At 43.0% G+C, this 23,745-nt stretch overlaps 1 long non-coding RNA gene across 1 annotated transcript; it reads right to left on the bottom strand.

The window, feature by feature from the left end:
- Positions 1-2,674: 2,674 nt before the first annotated feature.
- LOC128349288 (uncharacterized) lies at positions 2,675-11,733 on the bottom strand. The gene is made up of 2 exons (XR_008318704.1): positions 11,326-11,733; positions 2,675-3,248 (listed from the first exon to the last, which is right to left on the bottom strand). It is a non-coding gene; the product is annotated as an uncharacterized LOC128349288 (long non-coding RNA).
- Between the last annotated feature and the right edge of the window lie 12,012 nt (positions 11,734-23,745).

Below are 23,745 nucleotides of genomic sequence, written 5' to 3' on the forward strand. Positions count from 1 at the left end.
CCATTCTGATACAAATAGCAGATTTGGCATGTGTGTGAGAAAGTGATTTTCATCAAGGCCATGGTGCAAAGGTTGACATCCCTCCCCACACCCTGATTCTAATTATGATTTGGTCTCCTACAGCTGCTATTTATAATTTTAAAAACAAACACACAGGGCCAAACCATACGTTTGACATAATTTTAACAGTGATGGATAGTTATAGGCCGGTCTCCAATCTCCCATGGTTGGGCAAGGTGATTGAAAGAGTAGTAGCTAACCAGCTCCAGACAATTTCGGAGGAAACCAATCACCTAGACTCATTTCAAACTGGCTTCAGAGCAGGCTATGGGACTGAGACAGCCTTTACCTTTACCAGGGAATTGACGGAGGAAATGTGACTCTGTGGTTCTTTTGTATCTGTCAGCGGCGTTTGATACCATCAGCCATGGTATCCTTCTGGATCACCTGGGCAAGTTGGGGATAGGAGGCACTGCTTTGCAGTGGTTCCACTCCTATCTCTCAGGCAGATTCCAAATGGTGGAGCTTGGTGACGGTTGCTCTTTGAAATGGGAGCTATTATATGGAGACCCTCAGACTTCATTCTGTCGGTTTTCAACAACTACATGAAACTGCTGGGTGGGGTCATCATGTGATTTGGTGCAGGGTGTTATCAGTATGCTTTTGACAGCCAAATCTATTTCTCCTTATCATCATCATCCTCATCATCATCATATGGCATTCATTCCCTAAATGCCTGCCTACAGGCAGTACTGGGCTGGATGAGGGACAACAAATTGAAGCGTAATCCAAGCAAGATGCAGGTGCTTATTGTGGTGGATTGGAATTTGGGGGATAAGTTGGATCTTCCTGTGCTGGATGGGGTTACACTTCCCTAGAGGGTGCAGGTACACAGCTTGGGAGTGCTCTTGGATCCAGGTCTCACCCTGGTATCCCAGGTGGAGGCTATGGCTAAGAGCGCTTTCCATTGACTTTGGCTGATTTGACAGCTGTGCCCATTCCTTGAAGAGAACGATCTCAAAGCCGTGGTGCATCAGCTGGTAACCTCCAGGCTTGTCTATTGCAATACACTCTATGTGGGGCTGCCTTTTATACATAGTTCGGAAACTTCAGTTAGTTCAAAATGTGGCAGCCAGACTGGTCTCTGGGGTAGCTTGGAAAGACCATATTATGCCTGTTCTCAAATAGTTACATTGGCTACCAATATGTTTCCAGGCAAAATACAAAGTGCTGGTAAGCCCTGAACAGCTTAGGTCCGGGTTACCTTAGAGAGAGCCATCTTCTGTATTATCCCCATCACACGCTGAGGTCATCTGGAGAGGCCCGTCTCCAGTTACCACTGGCACGCCTAGTTGCAACTCAGAACTGGACCTTCTAGCTGCTCCTGGCATGTGGAATACACTCCCAGCAGATAGCCATAGTTTGGGCTCGTTGTTGGCCTTCAAGAGAGCTCTAAAGACTTGTTTGGCCTGGCCTTCCAAGGATCTTAAATTGTTCTTAAGTATTTTTACTTGATACTTTAATGGCTCTGAATGGTTTTAAATACATTTAAAACAGTTTATTTAAATGATACTTAAATGTATTTGTTTAAATGATATGATATATTTAAATGGCTCTGAACTGTTTTAAATTTTTTATATTGTTTTAAATGGTGTTTGTTCTGGTATTTTATTTGTGCACCTGCCAGAGCCTTTGGATGAGGCGGTATAGAAATGTATTTAATTCTAATTCTAATTCTAAAATACGCAGTTTGGCTTTCGGTTGGCAGTACCAGTTATCGCAAGTCTACTGAATACCTAAAGGTCAGGTGTTCCAAGCACATCTATTGATAGGAGAACTGCATACTTCAAGTGAAACTTGTGCCTAGGCGAGTTGATGACATAGTACCCTCTTTACCCTATATGACTTAAAAGGAAACAACTCAGTCCAGATCTCTAGTGTCATAGTCTGAGGTCCATGAGAACCTAAAACGTTCCACCAAATTCTCATGGTAAGAGAGAGCACATCTACACTATGTACATAAACTGGTTTAATACTCTTTCTCTGCAGGGATCTGTGGTAACCATCATTCCATGAGAGGGGTTGGAATTTCTGATGGAATTCTCAGCACCCTCAGCAAACTACCATTCCCAGTATCCTTTAGGGAATGCTATGAAAAGCACATACAGTATAAAGCCAATATAGGTTTGTAGTGCAACTCTGTCCTAAGATTTCAGGAATTTTTAGGGAAAGATGCAGCATCAAAACAAGGCAGAATGTGTGGTAACAGCTGAGAAAATGAAATATATAATAATAAAGGTACTATTTACAACATTCTGTATAAGATGTTTTAGGTGTGATGTCACCCAATAAATAACTTTTAGGACTCTATTTTTCTTTACAACCTTTTCTAGAACTGTTTCTGGCCTTGTCCAATAATTTGATGATGTATAAAATCCAGTTGATCTGAATTATTTATAGCCCAAAATTAGATCTGTATTTTCTCTCCTAAAAATGATAATAGCAGGAATAAAACATGATATAAATAACATATACAATGCTTTCAGCACAAAGGTGGGGGGAACCCCTTCAGTTGTCTATAGCTCAAACATATTAATAAACCTACAGTAATACTCACTGTAATGCACACAAATTGTGGTTATAGACGCTACTATATTCAAATAGCAGAATACAGTGAGAGAAAAATAAGCTGTGTTTATTGTCTGCCTGGCATAAAATGTCCTTTGCATAAAAATATACAGATTAATCCTGCCCATCTGCTGCTTTCAGGTGGCTTCATTCACTCTTGTATATTTTACGATACCATTTGCAGCATTTATAAATACAAGAAAATATAGAAAAGATTGCTTAACACACAATAAGTAAACATCTTTGTAGGCTATGCTTATATTTTCTGAATAGGCAAATTATTTCATACAATATATTCTTTTAATATTCATTTAACATTATATATCTCAAAATCAACTAGCTCTTAGTCTCTTCAGCCTTCCAACCAGGGGTACCGAGAGGGAAACTTCTCTGAAGTAAAGTATATCTCAGACATCCAACTTTTAAAAGCAAATTTGAAGGTGACAGTGTACTGAGAGATGGGCAGGGGTGTATTGGAGTGGGGGGGACACACAGGGACGGCGAGCCTGTACTTCTCAGTCTCTCTGGCTGTTGGGGTGGGCATGGCCATGGGGGCTCTCATGGATCGCTCCTGCACTTCTGAATTTGCAACTACATCCCTGGAGGTGGGACATCCAGACCTAGCATCCACACAAACGCAAAAATTAACTGACAGAGGTTTGTACCTTGGGTGGTTACCCGACATGTAGCATGTGGCACAGTAAACCAGGCTCAGATCTTCCACCTTTGTATAAGCAACACAGGAATTGAAGTGTTCTGGTGATGTTTGAGAGGCACCTTTTGAAACTGGTGATTCATTTATGTTTTGCAGGGGGAGAGCAACTGTCCTGTCCAGCCCCAGTACAGCATCTTTTCAGGGGTTGTCGCAGGTGTCTCCCTTGTGTTTCTTTTCACATTGTGAGCCATTTTGGCACAAGGGCCTATCTTTATCTATTTTTATTTTTCTATGTAAACCACTTTGAGAACTTTTGTTGAAAAGTGGTCTATAAATATTCGTAGTAGTAGTAGTAGCAGCAGCCATAGTCGTAGTAGTTTGATTGGCATGCCAGTATTAAGAGTTGCATGGTATTACAGGCGAAGCACTCAGTTGCTCAGTTGTTACTTTGGGGTCTACATAAGAACAGCAATGCTGGATCAGGCCCAAGGCCTCTAAAAAGCAGTTGAAGGGGAGCAACAGCAGGAGAGAGGGCATGCCCTCACCTCTTGCCTGTGGGCTTCTCAGAGGCATCTGGTGGGCCACTGTGGGGAACAAGATGTTGGACTAGGTAGGCCTTGGGCCTGATCCAGCAGGGCTGTTCTTATGTTCTTAGGTACAATAAGCTAACCAGTGGTAGCAAGTAGATCAGAAACCAGAGGATTAAATCTGTTCAAGCATCAGTTTTATTCATAAAACTTAAAATCAGTCCATAAAATCTTAAATCTAGGCAATATGCTCAACAATCATGATATCTATCTGTACACAATAAAGAATGATAAGCAGAGTAAGGTGGAAAGCAAGAGTAATGCCAAGGATAGGGGTTCACAAGTAAAGCAGAGAGGCAGAGCAGGAAACACATTCATGCAAACAGGAAGCAACACAGGGATTTTTAGCCTACTTTCCAGTAGGCTTATGAGATCACACAGCATTCTATGTGTGTGTCCGTGTGTCCCCCCACTATCAACTTTGCAATGCCTGGACCAATATGAATTAAATTGGATACAGTTGTAGGAACACATAGGGACACCTCAGCGGCGTAGATTGTGATTATGTCATCCACCCCGATCCAAGATGATAGATGTGTAAACTTTTGAGGTGCAAGTGGGCTAACTTGTGAACCACTTGACCGATTTGAACCAAATTTGCTAGAGCTGTAGGGACACATATGGATGCCCTAATAGCATGGTGTGTGATGATGTCAACCACTCCAATGTAAGATGGCGGCTGCGTGAACATCTGAGATACAAGCAGGCTGATTTGTGGACTGTCTAACCAATTTGAACCAAATTTGGTACAGCTGTAGTAAGTGACACAAAGGGACACCTCAGTGGCATGGTTTGTGATGATGCCATCCACCCTGATTCAAGATGGCGGACGTGTAAACTTTTGAGGCGCATGTGGGCTAACCTATGAACCGATTAATCAATTTGAACCAAATTTGCTAAAGCTGTAGAAACACATAGGGACACCTCAGATACATAGTTTGTGATGATATCATCCACCCCGATTCAAGATGCCATACACATAAACTTTGGAGGCGCAAGTGGGCTAACTTGTGTACCGACTAACTGTTTTGAAGCAAATTTGCTACAGCTGTAAGGGCACATAGGGATGCCAAAATGGCATGGTGTGTGATGATGTCAACCACTCCAGTTCAAGATGGCGTCTGCATGAACATCTGAGGTGCAAGCGGACTAATCTGAACAAAATTAGGTACAGTTGTAGTGAGTGACACACAAGGACACCACAATGGCATAGCCTGTGATGACATCATCCACCCTGATTCAAGATGGCAGATGCGTAAACTTTGGAGGCGCAAGTAAGCTAACTTGTGAACCGCCTAACTGATTTGAACCAAATTTGCTACAGCTGTAGAGGCCCATGGGGAAACCTCAGTGGCATAGTTTGTGATGATATCATCTACCCCAAACCCAAGATGGCAAGTACATGAATGTTAGAGGCACAAGTGGGCTAACTTGTGGGGTTTTTAACTGATTTGAACCAAATTAGGTTCAGTTGTAGTAACACACAAGGACACCTCAATGGTGTAGTTTGTAATGATGTAATCCACCCCAATCCAACATGGCAGACACATGAACATTTGAGGTTCAAGAGATCTAGCTTGTGGACCTCAGTGTGAACCAAATTTAGTCCAGCTGTAGAGACAGAGAAAGGAAAGTAGGCTGATTAGTTCTTACTAGAACAACTTCTTGTATTTTATATTATTATTTCTAAGTTCCTCTTCCACTAAAAGCTTCCAAAGTAGCATACCACATAAGAACATCACAACACAATAAAGAAATCAAAATACAAATTCAAAATAACACCTGGGAAACATCATCAAAATGATTTCTACACATGTAAACAGCTTACATGTACAGCAGCATAATGCAGGCATTGTGTGACTGCACTTCATGCATGATATCCATTATTCCCAATGGACGTCACACACAATATGCAGTCACTCAAGAGCTCAGTAGCTCCAGTACTGGCCTCTTCCATAGCAGCATCACCGCGTGTGTTAGAGCCCCACAGCGGCACGGGTGGCTCTGTAATGCCCGAGTTACACTGCAGGCCATGTAAGCCAGCAGCAATATATAAGCAAAATGGAAAGCCAGGAGAATGAACTATTCCATCCCAAAGGCCTGACAAAGCACAGAATGTCTTAAATGGGGGCTGAGTGGGCATAAAAGGAAAAAGATGGGGTGGGCGGGCGGGTGGGGGGAGATGCAGAACCAGAAAACCAGGAAAAAAGGAGAGAAAGAAAACCCAAAGGTGCTGAATAAGTAGATATTAACTTTGTTCTGAAAAGCCTGACACATTTCAAGCATGTGCTCTTCTTCAGAGGCACTCTTACCCCTGGATTTTGGGGCTGAAGTCTAGGGCATCCACAGCCCCTGCCCACCCCCACCCCCACCAAATCCTCTTTAGTCTAGTGTGGTTCCCCAGCAGAGTATGATGATGTATAATTTGCAGTGGGGGGGCCTCCAAAGTCCTTTAGGTCCAGGCTCCAAAATTACCTAGGAGTGCGGGAGGAGGCAACGGTAAACCCCTCCTGTATTCTACCAAAGACAACCACAGGGCTCTGTCGTTGCCAGGAGTCGAAACCAACTCGATGGCACACTTACCTTTACCTCTGTCACAGGCAAATATATTATTATTCTCTTTACTGGAAATTGTATCCTGCACCAGCAGGAATCTCTGTCAGGCCTTAGAGAAATGTATCAGGCCTTACAGAAACATGTCAGGCCTTACAGAATAAAGTTAATATCTACTTATTCAGAGCCTTTTGAGTTTCCTTTCCCACCCTTTTTTCCTGGCTAAGTGGGCATCCCAGGAAAGGGAGCTCCACAGCTTGGGTGTCCAAGCTGGTTGTCCTGGGTCCCACTCAACCACACCACTAACCGTGGCATGACACAGAGAAGGGCTGGTGACCTTGATTGATGGGCAGAAGGCGGTTCTTTAACTACCTCAGTCCAAAACCATTTAGGGCTTTAAAGGTAATAATAACCAGCACTTTGAATTGGGCTCAAAGATGAATACGGAGCCAATGTGGAGTGAACAGTAATGGAGACCAGGGTGGATTTGATTTAAATCAAACTGATTTAAATCAAACTGATTTAAATCACGATTTAAATCACTAGCAGGGTGGATAAAAATCAAAAAAATCCAATGTAAATCAAAAAAATCCGATTTAAATAAAAAAAATCGGATTTTTTTTATTTAAATCGGATTTTTTTTATTTTTATCCACCCTGCTAGTGATTTAAATCGTGATTTAAATCAGTTTGATTTAAATCAAATCCACCCTGATGGAGACACATGTTTCATGCCACAAGCTCCTAATAGCAATCTGGCTACAGCGGCAGAAATTTCTGGACCCTTTTCAAAGGCAGTCCCAGGTACAGCATGCTCCACTAGCTGAATCTGGATCTGCATGGGTGACAGTGGCTAGATTTGTGTTCTGGATGGCTTGGGTTCCTTTCCTTTCTTTAGGAAAGGCTGCAGTTGGTGTACCAGCAAAGTTGTCTTGGCTACAGCCCCTACCTAGACCAGGAGCAAAGCTAGGTCCAAGAGCTCACCCAAACTGCAGGCCCAAGCAGGGGAGTTCAGCTCTATCAAGGACAAGCTGTATACCTAACCCCAGATTCCCTACTGACCAAAAGCACCTTTGACTTGCCCGGATTAAGCCTCAGTGTGTTAGCCCACACCTAGTTAATCACTGACAAAAAGATTTGGTGTGTGGGATGGGGTTCAGTCTTGTGCATACGCTGAAGGTTGAAGACACTCAGAAGCAATAAGAATCATCTCATTGCCTCTGAATGACTCTGTCTAAAGCCAGGCATAAAGTGAGTGATCCCCTGAGTTGCAGAAGAAAGAACCTGGCTACTTCTGAGTGTTTCAAAGTCCAGTTTGAACATCCTCTCTATGTGTGTCAGCAAACTCCAGGGAGGGTGGGGAGGTCTCTGACTTAATCCTGGGCATCCAGGAACAGTCCGTTTGTTTCCAGAAAGTTCTTGATGGTCACCACTAGCAACTGCACTTGTGAAGCCCTGTGTACTGGCCAGAGTATCTGGCTAAGAGCTGAATTCTTTGACAGTTCCTTGGAGGCCGACCTGACAGCTAGTGTATGTCAGTGCCGTGGACACAGTGCAAATGTCTTGCCAAAAAAAGAAAAGGGGGAAAAAGAATACCCATGCGATGAAGCAGATGGAAAACAATGAGATACGTGTGTGAGAACTGAACAGAGGAGACCTGGAGAAAACTCTAGCTTTTTTTCCCACTCGGTGCAAGGCAAAACTTTAAAAATGACTTCCTCTTGTTTACCATAGTATCACCTTATACTTAACGTATTAGCTCACACGTTGGTTAACTAATTGGATGTCCTGTAACACTGATGAGAGACAGATATCTACAGCAAAGCAAGAATGCTTACTCTGTGAGATTGCTTAATTAAACTGATCACCACTGACAAATTATACACACATTTTATCTCTTAGATAAATGTTTCATATTATATTTGCAAGAGCCTATTGCTTTAAATACAAAGTGATGAACTGGTGAAAGTATGTGGTGTCATTTCTTATCCTTCAAATCCCTCCACAAAACCCACTTTTCAACTTAACTCCTTAATCCACATTTCCAGCTGTAACCAACTGTAAGCACATAAACATGCATTTGCTCACGTTCATCTCTTGCCATCCTAGTCTCTCCCCACGTGTTTTCCCTCACTCTTCTTTAAAACAGTAAGCTCCTTGGGAGCAGGAACTGCTTATTTTTTGTTTATTAATACCACAAAGCATTGTGCACACTAATGACATTTGCAACAACAACAACAGAAAATAAATTGCCATGCTGTGATTCTCTTGTAACCTATCCCACCCAATACAGTTTCCATGGAAGAGGGAAGTACTTCATGCATCCAGGAAGATGCGGAGAGGTAGCCAATGCAAACAGATGGGGTTTATTGAAACAAGCCTAGAACACATTGGAATGGGGCCTACCAGAATCTTTCACTGCTGCCAGGTGAAACCTGGATGGAGAGACTCTCCTGGAATGTAAGTCTGCAATCAAATTCCAGTCCCCCAAGGGAATTCCAGTCCCCTGTGGTACAGTAGACCTCACTAGGAGAGAAGGAAAGGCATGCCAATCCCTCCAACATTCCTCTCCAGGTGAATGCTGAAGGGAATAGACAGGTACAACACAGTACAGTACAATAAAGAAACAAACAGTACAAAAGCACAGAACAATACATTGCTGTGGAAAGAGTGTGTATTAGTCTTCTTTCTGGCACCGATTCAGATTAACAGCACTTTTAAAAAACACATGCCCTTCCTTTTTTTCTGTCAATGTCTAATGCACCCAAGCACAGCAGCTGAATATACAAGATGACTATATGACAGCACAAGAACTGAGAATACAGCTGATTATACAAGGCCTAGAATATTGTGACTTTGACTCTCTTGCTCATTCTCATTGTATATCTGCTCCTTCAAAGCCATATTTCCCTTGGAAGGTGGCATATTGCAGTCTTGGTACAGATTCATATAAAGCTAGGTTGTGGACAGCAAACATTGGCTGACATGTTGTGCAACATTACGACTGCAGAAGAACATTGTGGCAGTGCAACTTTAATAGGCAAGAGAGTTCCACTGCGCAAGGGAGTTCATGTTCCTGACAAGTGTTTGTTGGATTTCTATACCGCCCTTCCAAAAATGGCTCATGGTGGTTTACATTAAAATAAAAACAATTAAAATCAATTAACAGTTAAAATAAAAAATGATAAAAACAATATAAAACCAATTAACAAGTAAAACATTTAAAACAGTTTTAAAACCCTGGAAGGTCAGGCCAAACAGATAGGTCTTAAGGGCTCTCCTGAAGGCCAATAATGAATTCAGATTATGGATTTCTGCAGGGAGTGCATTCAAACAGTCCAGGAGCAGCTACAGAGAAGGCGTGCCTTTATGTCACCACCAAATATACCAGTGGTAACTGGAGACGGACCTCCTCAGAGGGCCTTAACGTGTGGTGGGGATCATGTAGAAGAAGGTGCTGTCTAAGGTAACCCGGACCTAAGCCATATTAAAGACCTAGCCTGGACCTAAGCCGTATTAAAAGTAATAACCACCACTTTGTATTTTGCCAGGAACATATCGGCAGCCAGGGCAAATTTCCACTTGCGCAACTATGATGGCACAAGAAATTAGCTCGGAGAGGGAGTTATTGCACAAGAGCAATTAATTAGCCATCCAGGCTGCACTTGCACAAGATAAGTTATGGAATTCTGTTGTTTGCACATTTGGACATGATGCAAGTACACCATCTTCTTGCACTTGTGCAAATTCCTGGCTTTCTGAAATTCATGTAACTGAGTTAATGGGAAGTTAATGTGTCAGCAAAGCAATCAAGTGTGATAATGGAGTATGGTGTTATGAGTCCAAAACCCATACATCCCTCTTGATGTTTATGTTAACATGGTTTGGTAGTGCTGCTTCTGAATATATGTTTCATCAACTACAAAAATGCATATTTTTCTCAGTCTTAACTACGAATAAATTAAGATGCTGGTAGTCACAAGTGCAGTTTATCGGTATAGCCTACTCCTTCCATGTTATAGGCCAGCTATCAGGGGTAGAAAGCTTGAAAATCATTGGGGACAGAAGAAAGAATAAGATATTTTGGTCTCTTTTTAAACACTTCAGCAAATTAAAAAAAATGACTGGCATCTCAATTTCAACCATATTCACTTGGATGTTGGTTGCTTTGATAAGAATTTTCATATGAAATTTACATATGAATATGACAATGACAATATTAATATACCACTTTTCAAAAGAAGTTCCCAAAGCAGTTTACATAGATATAAACAAACAAACAGACAAACAAAATGGCTCCTTCTCCCCCAAAGGATTCACAATCTAGAAAAGAAACATAAGATAGACACCAGCAATAGCCACTGGAGGGATGCTGTGCTGGGGATGGATTGGGCCAGTTGCTCCCCCACGGCTAAATAAAGAGAATCCCCACTTTAAAAGGTGTCACTTTGCTCACTTAGCAGGGAAACTTAAGTTTAAGAATGCATATTTAGTCAATCCAGTATTCTCCCCCACCTAGCCACCCCACCCCCATTTATGCAGTGCCCATTTTGTTGGACCTATAACATGGGCCCCCTTCTTATGAAAGGCCAGGTCTGTTTTGAAAAATTGGAGGATTGGTGTCATATAGCTTATTTTAATTCCCTTTCATTAAGTTCCTTACATTTCTAGCAGTATGGCACATGCGTATATGAATTATGCATAGGTAACAAATGCCCTTTAGACACTTTCCTGTCTGTCAGATACCGTGTCACTTCTATGTGCTTTGGAGACCAAAGACATAACACATTTGTCTCCATATGTTCTGGGGCCTGTAAATCATGTTAGCAGTACTGGCTCCCTCCTGCTCCTGCTGTCCCTGGAATCCCAATGTCCCTGGTTATGTTCCTCCTTGCTGCCATACCTTTTTGGTGCATCCAGCCTTTTGTACAGGAAATGCTGACAGGGACTAAGGAACTCTGGGACTTGTAGTTCTTGAAAGAGCATTACTTGTTCAAGCATTGACTTTCTTCTTGCCTGTGAATGTCGTTAACCTTATGTGTATATGAAGAGGTCTATTGACTTCTGCTCAGGTGTGAGCACTTTTTGACCTGTGCAGTGTCACAAAACTTGAACAGAATTAATCACAGCTTTCGTTTCCTCACTTACCATGTGGTGGCGCTAACAAGTAGTCATTGTGATTTCTGTAACAGGTCTACTTAGTATTCTGTCTACCTTAAATATATTCAAATACAAAGTTGACTCTGCAGAGCCCTAAGTAGTGGGTATTGAGAGCCGATCCAGATAATAGAACAGGGGCTGACTAGGAGGAAAATATCTGCTCACATGAGAAATCTACTGGTCACTAGAACAATCAGATTGATGTCACTATAACATCAGTAACTCACTCAGGATCACAACTCTTCTTCCATGATTAAAAAAAAATCAAAGAAAGAGAACTGTGATCTCTTGAGTGTTTGTGGACAATGCTCATGCAAGCAGGCCACTCATGAAGGGGCCACTCTTGTGGTTGCCCAGCATTGCTGGGTAAGAATCCCCTTGAGTGATATTGGGCAACAGCAGATGCTCCTTTCAGCAGCAATACTATTTTAAATTTTTCATGCTCTTCCCCCTGCATCAAAGGGTTGGGCCACCACTGAGCATCCACGGCTGCCCTACCATAGTTAAGTACACCAGGGTCCAATGCAGACATTGGTCTGCATCAGATGGACACAATGGTAGTGTCCCTGAAGGAGGCACATCCACCTGCCTGTTCATTCTCTAGCTTTTCCAAGCAGCTAGCAGCATAGGGGAAGGGAGCCCAGGGGCAACACTGAAGGAAGAGTGTCCATCAGTTTGCCCTTGTACGTAGTCCGGAAACTACAGCTGGTCCAGAATGCGGCAGCCAGGCTGGTCTCTGGGTCATCTCGGAGAGACCATATAACTCCTGTATTGAAGGAGCTACACTGGCAGCTGATATGTTTCCGGGCAAAATACAAGGTGCTGGTTATAATCTATAAAGCCCTAAACAGTTTGGGCCCTGGGTATTTAAGGGAACGCCCTCTTCGGCATGCACCCCACCGCCCACTGAGATCTGCTGGAGAGGTCCGTCTGCAGCTGCCACCAGCGCGTCTGGTGGCCACTCAGGGACGGGCCTTCTCCGCTGCTGTCCCAAGGCTTTGGAATGCTCTCCCTAGTGAAATAAGAGCCTCCCCATCTCTGACAGCTTTTAAAAAGTCTTTAAAAACACATCTCTTCATCCAGGCTTTTAATTAATGTTGTTTTAATGGTTTTAATGCTGTTTTAAGATATTATTTTAAAAATTTTAAATTGTAATGTCTGTGTTCCCCTCCCCCTCATTTTTGTCTTAACGAATGTTTTACTTTGTTTTTATTCTGTTGTAAACTGCCCAGAGACGTACATTTTGGGCGGTATAAAAATGTTTAAATAAATAAATAAGTAAAGATTGCATTCAGCCATATGAATCTGTCACGGTCAGATAGATAGGCCTTGCTCTCAGGCCTTACAGGCCTTGCTCTCAGCAGTGCCACAGATGTGGTTGGCCGTGATCAGAGACAGGACCTTCTGAGTGGTGCCACACCCATCTTTGGAATGCTCTCCCAGAGGAGCTTTTCCAGTCAACCTCCCTGATGAGACTTAAAAATACCTTGAAAACCCTCCTCTTCCAAGAGACATTTTAAATCTGAATTTAATCTGTTTTCTATTTTTAATCAGTTTTAGTGGCATTGCTTTTAATTTTTGTTGCTGTTTTAAATGTATTTTCTTGTTTTTATTGTAAGCTGCCCTGAGCAGCTTAGGAGGGAGGGACTGTGCTGGAGGGATGAAGAAGAAATGTTTTAAATATAAATAAAGAAATCTGCTGCCCAATTCATTTTCTGGGCAATGTGGGTACCATGGCCGGGCAGTATATGTGCCTCTAGGGGGCAACATAGGACTTTGTGCTAGGGCCCCCTGGAACCTGGCACTGACCCTGCACTCATGTAAGCAGATGTTTTTGCACTAGTTGTCCCAGTGGTGTAGAGAGGGCATAGGCGGTCCATGCTCTCACAGGCAGCAACCACCACCACCCCTGGGGAAGCGGCACACTCCCTACCTCTCCTGATGGTGGCGGCAGTGGCAGCAGCCTCCCGCAACAGTGACAACATGCTCCACCAGCCATAAAGTGTGGCACTGGGGATGGTCAGGAAGCAGCAGTGGGCTTCAGGTGTGTGCTGCTGGGGAGCTGGGGCACATCACTGGGGCTGGGCAGCACTCCACTGTGGGGAGTAGAACAGGTGAACAAAGCCCCAGAGGCAGCCCTGGAGGTAGGTTAGCACGGGTTCTTGGGACCTGTGCACCCTATGATAGCTCTGCCCCTGAATAGTCCCTTGGTGTATCATTGGAACTGACAGCTTAGAGAAACAACTTACCAATCTTATGTTCACTTTGTTTAGCAGTGACTATCAAAAACTGTTCTTGTATTTCTGGGATGGGAGAAGGAAGACACCTACTGAATATAGAACACAAAAGTGAAGAAGTGAACACATCACGTTTGAGAGATCTCATCAAAACCCCTCATTTTCTCTTTCTTTCTTTCTGATCTGCTTATAGAGTGTATTTCCCAATATCTAGACATACTAAGTTACACTGGTTACCAAAGCGCACTTCACAAAATCCACTACAGGCTCTTTCACAAGGAGATGCTGCAGAACCATGTGCAGCATACAAAGGTAACCTTAGAAGCTTAAGACTTCTTCTGTGCACTTAGAAGCAGATGCAAAGGGTTTTTAAGTTATTCTCAAAGTAGCAACAAAACAAAATTCTGCCTTCTCATTCACAGAACTTCTCAGCTTAACTAACACAGGATCTTTCTTTCTTTCTTTCTTCCGCATATTTGCATACTGCCCAAAACGCAAGTCAGTTTACAACAAAACAATACTACAACAAATAAAATGGTTAAAACATTACAATAATTTAAGATTTAAAACAACGTTAAAACTATTACAAACCATCAAACTATTAAAACAGTATTTAATTAAAAGCCTGAGTGAACAAATGTGTCTTGACTGCCTTTTAAAAAGTTGTAAGAGATGGGGAAGCTCTTATTTCTGCAGGGAGTGTGTTCCAAAGCCTTGGGGCAGCAATGGAGAAGGCCCGTCCCCGAGGCTTCACATATCACCATGTTCTTCTTTCATAATTAACAGCTGAAGATCTCTTGTATCATCTTTAGTCCAGACATTATTCTCTGTTATATGGTTATTTGTGAGCTTCTCACACCCTCTCAGTCTATATTTTAGAAACTGAAATGCTATAGAATACATTGACCCTGGCCTCTCAACCACCTTATTTTCAGAAACCATTCTGCCCCCTCCCAAAGCTTGCATTGTTAACAGAAATCTGATAGAACACATCTTGTACTGTTGCCTATTGTTGTATTTTATCTAGTTATCTTTTCTGTTTTGTTGTCTGGATGTTTACCCAGTGGGGATCCTGTAGACTGGGAGTGGGGTGGGGGGTGGAATCAGAAAGGAAAAGGGAAGGGAAGGAGAAGGAGAAAACTGAGTTGTTGCTGAATAAACCTTTAGTTAAATCAATCTAGTTTTCTTTATGTGTTTGAGGGAAACAGCTGTACAACACCTATGTGTTTAATAGCTTTCATTTAACATCCAGAGAATTCATACAGAGTTTGGGAAATATTTTTTACTGCAACAAGTTACTGAAGAACTGAATAACCATACCTAGCTGTATCTAAAACTTCCCCATCACCAGGGGCGTATCTAGGGTAGGGCACGTGCCCCGGGCACCACTTGAAGGGGATGCCATTCTTTAAAATTAAAAAAAAAATTAAAATGGCTGCCAAAAACAAAATGGCCACCATGCATACTCAAATAGCCTCTGTGAGGCCCTAGGCCATGCCAGGCCTTGCAGAAGTCATTTGAGCATGTGTGGTGGCCATTTTGTTTTCAGTGGCCATTTTTTAAAAAAAATATTTTTAAAAACGGCCACTGCACATGCTCAAATGGTCCCTGCAAGGCCCTAGAGGCCAGCGGGGGGAGGGGGAACCTTTGCAGACCCCCACACACATGGCCTTTAGGAAGCCTCCCCAAAGGGGCTACAGGAGAAATATAGATATAGATATAGATATAGATATAGATATATGTCACTGTAGACATATTTAGTTTGGCACTAAGTACAGAGAATCAGGGCTTGTGAATACTGAGCTGAAGCTTTTGAGCTAGGATTGTATTCATTTGCTCTTACTTTTCTTCTTGTGATAAGTGAGTTAAATGTGATGTCTTAATAATATTAATGGTGAGTTTGTCTTTTTCACAGTGTGAAATCCTTAGTATTAAGGCCCACTGGGAGTTTCTTGCTCTCGTTCTTTCATTTTTAACTGTCTTTCTGAATGACTAGAATATATTCCAAGCAGTGACACAGTTTACTCTGCATAGCCTTTAATTATTTTCAGAGTATCTGGGAAAAGTCAAATTCTCCATTTATTTTTAAAACTTATGTAATAGTGATGCTACAATGCATAGTAGAGAATTAGACTGGCACTTCTGTTTAGTTTTCCAAGTACACCTCCACATTGTATTTGAGTATTTCATGAGCCCCAGCATACTGAAATTCATAGTTTTCCAGCATTCTTTGGTCTGGCTACATTCACTGCAAAATAGTTTTTGAACGATTAAAAGATTAACGAGCTTGACTTGTATTTTTGAGCTGATATTATGGTAAAGTTATCTGAAAGATGGGTGTCGGATGTTTGGACAGGGGGCGCAATTTCAGTGCTTGCCCTAGGAGCTGTTTTTCCTAGATACGCCTCTGCCCATCACAGACATGATTTCATGACATTTATAATTAATGTTTATAATAACTACTACTACTACTGCTACTACTGCTACTACTACTACTACTTTATTTATTAGCCGCCACATAACAAATTGTTCTCTGGGTGGCTTACAACAGATAATTAAAACCTATAATAAAAACACATAACACATTAAATCATAACAGACAAAAAAGGTAAAAAGAAAATACAAAATACATTACAAAGCAGCTTAAAAATATCATTTTAAAATTAGTTTAAAATAAGAACAAATCTGGAAACCTGAATTTAAAAACCTGAATTTAAAAGGCCTGTTTGTATGTGAACAAAAAGGTATTTACTTGGCATCTAAAAGAACAAAGTGATGAAGCCAGGCGAACCTCACTCGGGAGGCTATTCCATAAACAGGTGCATAAACACCTGTGTCTGATGAAAAAGAGATATACAGATATAGAGCTGAATACTGATGACACCTCAAGCCAAATCTCCTGATGACCTCTCCCAGTGTTTTCATGTAGATGTTAAACAGCCAGGGGCAGATTAACACATAGGCAAGTTAGTCACTTGCTTACAGTGGTAAATTCTGAGAGGCGTGGCAAATTTTTTTGGGGGGGTGGGGTGGATGTGTGTGCAAAGAGCTCCAAAATGGGCCGGAAATGGGCCAACCTGTCATTTGGGTGGCAGGTGAGCTGAGGGAAGGAGCTCTTGCCACCTCCCCCACCCCCTCCATCTTGGTCTCCCCTCACCTCCACGAGTGTTGCTGGAGCACCCCCCCCCCCACCAGCTGCCCCTGTCTCTGCTACTATCCCCACTGAGCAGTGGCGGTTGAAATTTTAAAAAAAGATTTAACTTGCTCCTGCCCCGCCCCCCGTCCTTGAGCCGGGGCGGTGAATCTTTTTTCCTACAGGTGGCCAAAAGCTTAATCCGTCCCTGTAAACAGCATAGGGGAAAGAATGGAACCTTTCAGAACCCCTTAGGAAAAATGCAAAAGGGTTGAGCGGTAGTCCCCCAGCACCACCTTTTGGGAACGGGCCTTGAAGTAGGAGTGGAACCACCTACAATCTGTGCCTCCCACATCCAACTTGGCCAGCATACCCAAAAGGATACCATGGTCAATGTATCAAAAGCCACTGAGAGATCCAAGAGAATTTATTTATTTATTCATTTATTCGATTTCTATACTGCCCTTCCAAAAATGGCTCAGGGCAGTTTACACAGAGAAATAACAAATAAATAAGATAAACAAAATGGATCCCTGTCCCCAAAGGGCTCACAGTCTAAAAAGAAACATAAGATAGACACCAGCAACAGTCACTGGAAGTACTATGCTGGGGATGGATAGGGCCAGTTACTTTCCCCCTGCTAAATAAAGAGAATCACCACGTTAAAAGGTGCTTCTTTGCCAGGTTAGCAGGGGTAACTTAACAAGCTTGCACTCCCCCTGTCAATCTCTCCCTACATAGGCCATCCCACAGGGTTACCAAAGCAGTTTCTGTTCCAAAGCCAGGCCTGAAGTAGGGGTGAGTCCAAACCGGTCCGGCGGCCATTCTAAGGAATGGCCGAACTGCCGGACCGGTTCGGCCCTTGCTGGTCCGGGTCCGGGTGGGGGGTATAACTTTAAGGGCGGGAGGGCTTTCTTACCCCTCCCGCCTCTTCACCCCCTCCAGCGCCCGTATTTAACCAAATAACGGGGCACTGGAAACCAGCCGCCGCCGCCGCCCCCCAGCAGATTCACATGGAAAAGTGACCATACCCCTGCCGCCACCGTTGCCCGCCTGCCCGCCCGCCCTCCCAGCTGCCCGCCCGTCCTCCCTCCCAGCTGCCCGCCCGCCCGCCCAAGTCCTTACCCAAAGCTGCGGGAGTAAACGAGAGGAGCTCCCGGACAGAGCTCCTCTCGTTAGAAAGGCCTGATGTAGAATGAAGGCGCTTTGCGCGCGCGCGCATGCGCGCACCGCAAAGGACGCTGGAGGCCCGGTCTACCGGGCCTCCGGCGATCGGAGGCCCGGTCTACCCGGCCTTTTCCCGGCGGGTAGACCGGGCCTCCGGCGTCCTTTGCGGTGCGCGCATGCGTGCGCGCGCAAAGCACCTTCATTCTACATCAGGCCTTTCTAACGAGAGGAGCTCTGTCCGGGAGCTCCTCTCGTTTACTCCCGCAGCTTTGGGTAAGGACTTGGGCGGGCGGGCGGGCAACTGGGAGGGAGGACGGGCGGGCAGCTGGGAGGGTGGGCGGGCGGGCGGCGGCAGGGGTATGGTCACTTTTCCATGTGAATCTGCTGGGGGGGGCGGCGGGGGCGGCTGGTTTCCAGCGCCCCGTTATTTGGTTAAATACGGGCGCTTGGAGGGGTGAAGAGGCGGGAGGGGTAAGAAAGCCCTCCCGCCCTAAAAGAAAGGGCCCCCCTTCGGTGCCGGTCCGGACTGGTCCGGACCGTGCACATCTCTAGCCTGAAGTCTGATTAAAATGGATCTAGACAGTCCATTTCCTCCAAGAGTGTCTGGAGCTGGTCAGCTACAACATGCTCAAGCACCTTGCCCAGGAAGCAAATATTGGCCACAGGCCTATAGTTGTTTACATCCTCTGGGTCCAGACTGGGTTTCTTTAGGAGTGGTCGAAGAATAGCTTGCTTCAGTGAAGCTGGGACCACTCCCTCTCTCAATGAGACTTTTAGAACCTGCTGGACCCCGCTTAAAAATTCCCTCCTTACTAGATTTATCATGACAGATAGGACTTCATGACAATAAGAGTCTGCTTATGGCATATTCTTTCTAAGTACAGTCATCCCTTGAGAGCCACAAGTTCCTGCAAAACTTCATCTTTGCCAAATTTGTGGTTGGCAAGGTATTAGACTATGGGAAACAGGGGGTTTGGGGAACCATGACTGCAACCCCCCCGCCCCACTAAAAATAAAGGAAAACAGACAAAAAAGATTTCTAAAAATCACTCAAAATCCTGTAATATTGCCAAGATTCACCAAGAAGAAAGAGCAGATCAAACGTCTGGAAATTTTTTGAAGCCTGCAAAAACTCTCAAAGGCATTTTAAATTTGCAAGGGTCAGCAAGAGGAATGAGCAGATCAAATCTCTGAACCCTCAAAATAGCTGAAACCACCCCCCTATCACTAAAAAAAAACCCCTCACCAATCACGAATACTCTCAGGTTGGGGTTGGCAAGACCTGTCACAATTTCCCAGTCACATATACTCAAAGCTGTGGTTGATGAGGGATGAATGTATGTTTTATGAGATATTTTGCATAAAGCTTATTATGGTGCAAACAAGCTTCCTATATCCTATTCATCAACTTTACATTTTGGGCAAGAAGTTGCCTAGGCAAGCGCAGGGTTTTTACCGATGGCAGATTCTCTACATGTGCATGCGTGTGCGCGCGCACGCTCGTGTATGTGTATGTATAACAAACTGACCCTTAGATCCACTAAACTAAGAGACCCTCCCAAGATGGTTTTTAGCTAGTGTGTTACTCTGAAGCACTCAGACCAATTTTGATAGGGAAGAGGTTGCACATCTTGGGTAGGAGAGCAGGTGACCTGTATTCACTTCCCTCATAACCTATAATACTAACTGCGCCCATTCCCTGTGTAGAAGGGGTGGGGCACAGCAAGATAGCTGTTGCTGCCCTGGGGATCTCCCAGATCAAGCCGCCCCATAGCAACAGTTGCAGAGACGTCTGGGTCCTTCTTCCTGCCAGTCTAACATAGCTGGCCAGTGGACTCACCCAGAGAGGCATGGACATTTGCTAGGCTTGTGAGCTCTTCCTCCAGGATCTGCTTTACCTGCAGACATTAGCAAGTGATTATTCTTATTGCCGTGCTGTGAACACCTCACATGCTGAATTCTGTAGATCATCACTGTTAAGGACACAGGAAGAGGGCAAGAAAGTTTTCTTCTAGCCTATCCTAGTTGAAAAAGAAGGGACCAAGCAAATGAAGAAACGAAGGAGAATCTCTGTCCTCCTGCTGCTCCATGCCCCCCACCCGTGCTACTAATTTTCATGGTGCTTGTTTTATTTTAAAACATACATTTTAATTTATAAAAATGCCAGCACTAGCTCAAGAGGAAGAGGACCTTATTAGAAGCAATGTCTTTTCAAAACCAAAACATCAAATCAAAAACTTACATGTGACACTTTGCTGATCTACTATGTATAAGTAAGTGTTTCATATAGCTATGTGCAACATATGATTAAAATGAGGTCATTTAAGAAAATATTTCTTCCTTCAATATGCAAAGGAAAAAGACACTTTAGATTTGTAAATGCTGCCAGTGTTTTTCCTTACTGTTAACAAATATCACCTGGTATTAATTCAGTTGCTATATTCCGACCTGAGTGTTTCCATCTGAATTGCCTTCTGATAGGGCAAAGGTTTTTGGTATTTTATTTTTTTCATTTTTCAAAAAATATGGTAATGTATGTAGGTGAAAACAGCATTGGGGAATTTCTGTGTGACACATTTAATAGTTCAAATGAAAAATAATTGAATACTTTGCAGCTCAAAGTGGTTTATCACCATGGGTATTACAGTGTTTAGTGTTACTTAGTTTGACCATGTTAAAGTGAGAATAGATTGTTCAGTTGTGAAGCATATTATTTGTGGTCTATTTAGTCTTCTGTTTCTTCCCGAGAAAATTCCACTCCCCCCCACCCCAGAACAGCATACACCAACAGGAGGAAAAAAATGTAGGGAAGGTAAGTGCTCGCAATAATAGACCTTTACCTGAGGTGAAAAGCATTACTATTTTGAAGAACAAGATAATTCAGAAGTCTGCCTACAGCTACTGATTCCAAACAAGAGTGACACCTACTACTAGCTTAGTTGTGTAAAACGTTTTGACTCTGTGTTCTTTTCATGTTATTTTCCTCTATCTTTTAACATCATCTACACCAAAATGTGCCACATAGTTCACACCAGTGAAACAATAATAAAAACAACCTGAAAGGTTATTCAGCATGTTTCATTCTTTTTACTGCATTTTTGAAAATGATGCATTTTCAACATAGGATCTGTATCACGGTGCAGATGTTTATTTGGTCAGTTGAGAGGAGAGGAGGGGAGCAGTGGGAAGGATACACGAATAAGTAATTTCCACTGTAATTTGCCTCCCTATGAGTCAAACTTCCTAATAAAAAAACAAATAATCCCTGAAATTACAAACAGATCTCTTACTTCCTAAAGAATTCCACTTGTGAAAGTAGTTGTGTCCCTTAGGAACATCGCTGAGTGTACCCAATCTATTTTCTAGTCCTATAACAATCAGATTACAATTTTTTTTTTAAGCTAACAAGCCATGGCTCTCCCAAATAGACACAGGCACATAATTAGTCCTCAAAAGAAACACAAGCTGATTAGAAATTGCATTTTATTTTATAACAGGTTTTGCTCAATTTTAACCCTGAGATTTTTGTTAGAGGGAAGTGTCTGTACACCGCCTTGCTTTTGTCTCAGCCAGAGGGTTTAATAGCTAAAGTAACTGAAAAGGACTAGCGCCATAAAGGCTTTCGTTACCAGAGTAACCGTAAAAACAGACCCCAGTCTCCATGGCAAAGAGAAAAGCTATTTGCTGCAGCCTTTTCAGACCTTGAACAGACACTGACAGTTTTCCTATAATCACTGCAGATTATTTGTAGCAACTAACTATATTATAATGTTAACTATAGGAGGGCTTTGAAATTACACTTTAAGGCGGGCAGGGGGGTGGGGGTGGGAGAGAATACATGTAAGGAAATTTTTACCAGTTTAGCTAGGAGTACAGTATCAGTTTTTAAATCACAGTGTAATTCATTCTACTATTCCAGTCGCCTGAGGTCACCTTAATGTTTTTGTTCTTATATTTTGTGCATACAATCTAAATCTATTGGGAATCTGTTATAAAATTAGTTTTCACTTACTTCTACTGGACAATTTGTCCCACACACACCGTAGGACATTTGTATGTCGCATCCTCAATACTTTCCTCATCTACTAAACAATGAAAGTAGTTTACATTCCCTTAAGTACTTGAATGCAGATTCTTCCTAGAGTCTTCGGCAAGATATATTGAATTCCAACAATAAATATCCATTAAAAACCCCTTTGGTTTAAAAAGAAAGTCAAGGCACTTCCCAGTTTCACTCATGTTCCAAAATGCATGGGAATTGCAACTTAAGTTAGCCTTAACTTCTATGCCATGTATGAAATAGAGTGTGTATAATCTCATATATTATTCTGACTTTACAAATTCAACTCTGTGCTCCTGCACTTTGCCTTTATTGTTCAGCTTGACATTGTATTGGAGAGAGATGCATCCAGACAATTTCAACAGGTACAGTTTCCCCAATTGCTAAAGATGCATCTGATGAATTTATCCCTGATGCACCTCTACAAGGCATAGTATTTCCCTCAAAATACTACCTACTATAGTAAATGTCCTAGCAGAAATTCAGTAGGTGCAACAGCATCCACTATCACTCCTTGGGTGAATCTTTCTTTCCTATCAGTTTGGACTGATGACAGTGCAAGAGCTTTCTTGGCTCTCAGCCTGAACTAAAGAGAGAACAAGAGTTTTACCAGGTTATAACTCCTCCTGGCTTCATGCCCTGTGTTTGATTCCATATCCTTGGAGAGATGGGGAAGGTCACAACCTGTGCGCCTCAGGACATACTGACACATTTCTTCTCCCAAATATCAAAATTTAGGGTGTTATTGGGAAAGGCTTGGAAATGTTTGTGACTCATACTACCCACCACCCATTATTTGGTATAGCTCTAATTGGGAGGTAGCTACTGCTGCACTCTCCTTTCAAAATTTAGTCAAGGATGCCGATATGCTTCGTTTGTGATGGTATTCAAAAGATATGTCATTCCTACATCCAGTATCACTGAGTTCTACAGCTCAAGAGAAAAATAAATGATTATCTATGTGCAGGCGTGCTATTAATACATGATTGGGTGTTGTTATTGTTGTTGTTTTAAAAAAACAACAACCCTGTATTTACATGCCAGAACTGGTCTTGGTCCAGTTCTCTACAGTTCATCCAACTGCTGATATCATGTATTGCATGTGCGTGACATGCGCACGCATGCCAGCCACTTCCAGTATTACATTGAACGGGGTGGCAAGCAGGTATACAGATTTTGACAGCAGTGTTGGTGGGGGAAACACGGCGGGGGAGGTAAGGACACCCTCCCCGCACCTTAAAGCAGCCCCCTCCCCACCTCCAAACTGGGTCGACCGCTGGTCTTTCGAACTGGTTTGTTGGTTTGCTGAACCAGTTTGTGCACACCCCTAGCTCTCACTGGTTAATGACTGAACTTCTGCTCAGATTTCCCCTCCTCTCCAGGGAAGCCTTTCACACATCCAAGGGGGATTTTTTATACTCCATGTGTCTTGGTGTAGCCGGGTATGTGGGGAAACACCAGGAGCAGGGATGGATCTTTACTCTCATTGAAAATTCCCAGGTTCAGTCCAGCATTACACCGTATGCAGATCTGCACCACAGGGAATTGCGGGAGAGGGGAGCCCTG

This window comes from Hemicordylus capensis, chromosome 3 (assembly GCF_027244095.1).
Source record: "Hemicordylus capensis ecotype Gifberg chromosome 3, rHemCap1.1.pri, whole genome shotgun sequence".
NCBI classification, from domain to species: domain Eukaryota; kingdom Metazoa; phylum Chordata; class Lepidosauria; order Squamata; family Cordylidae; genus Hemicordylus; species Hemicordylus capensis.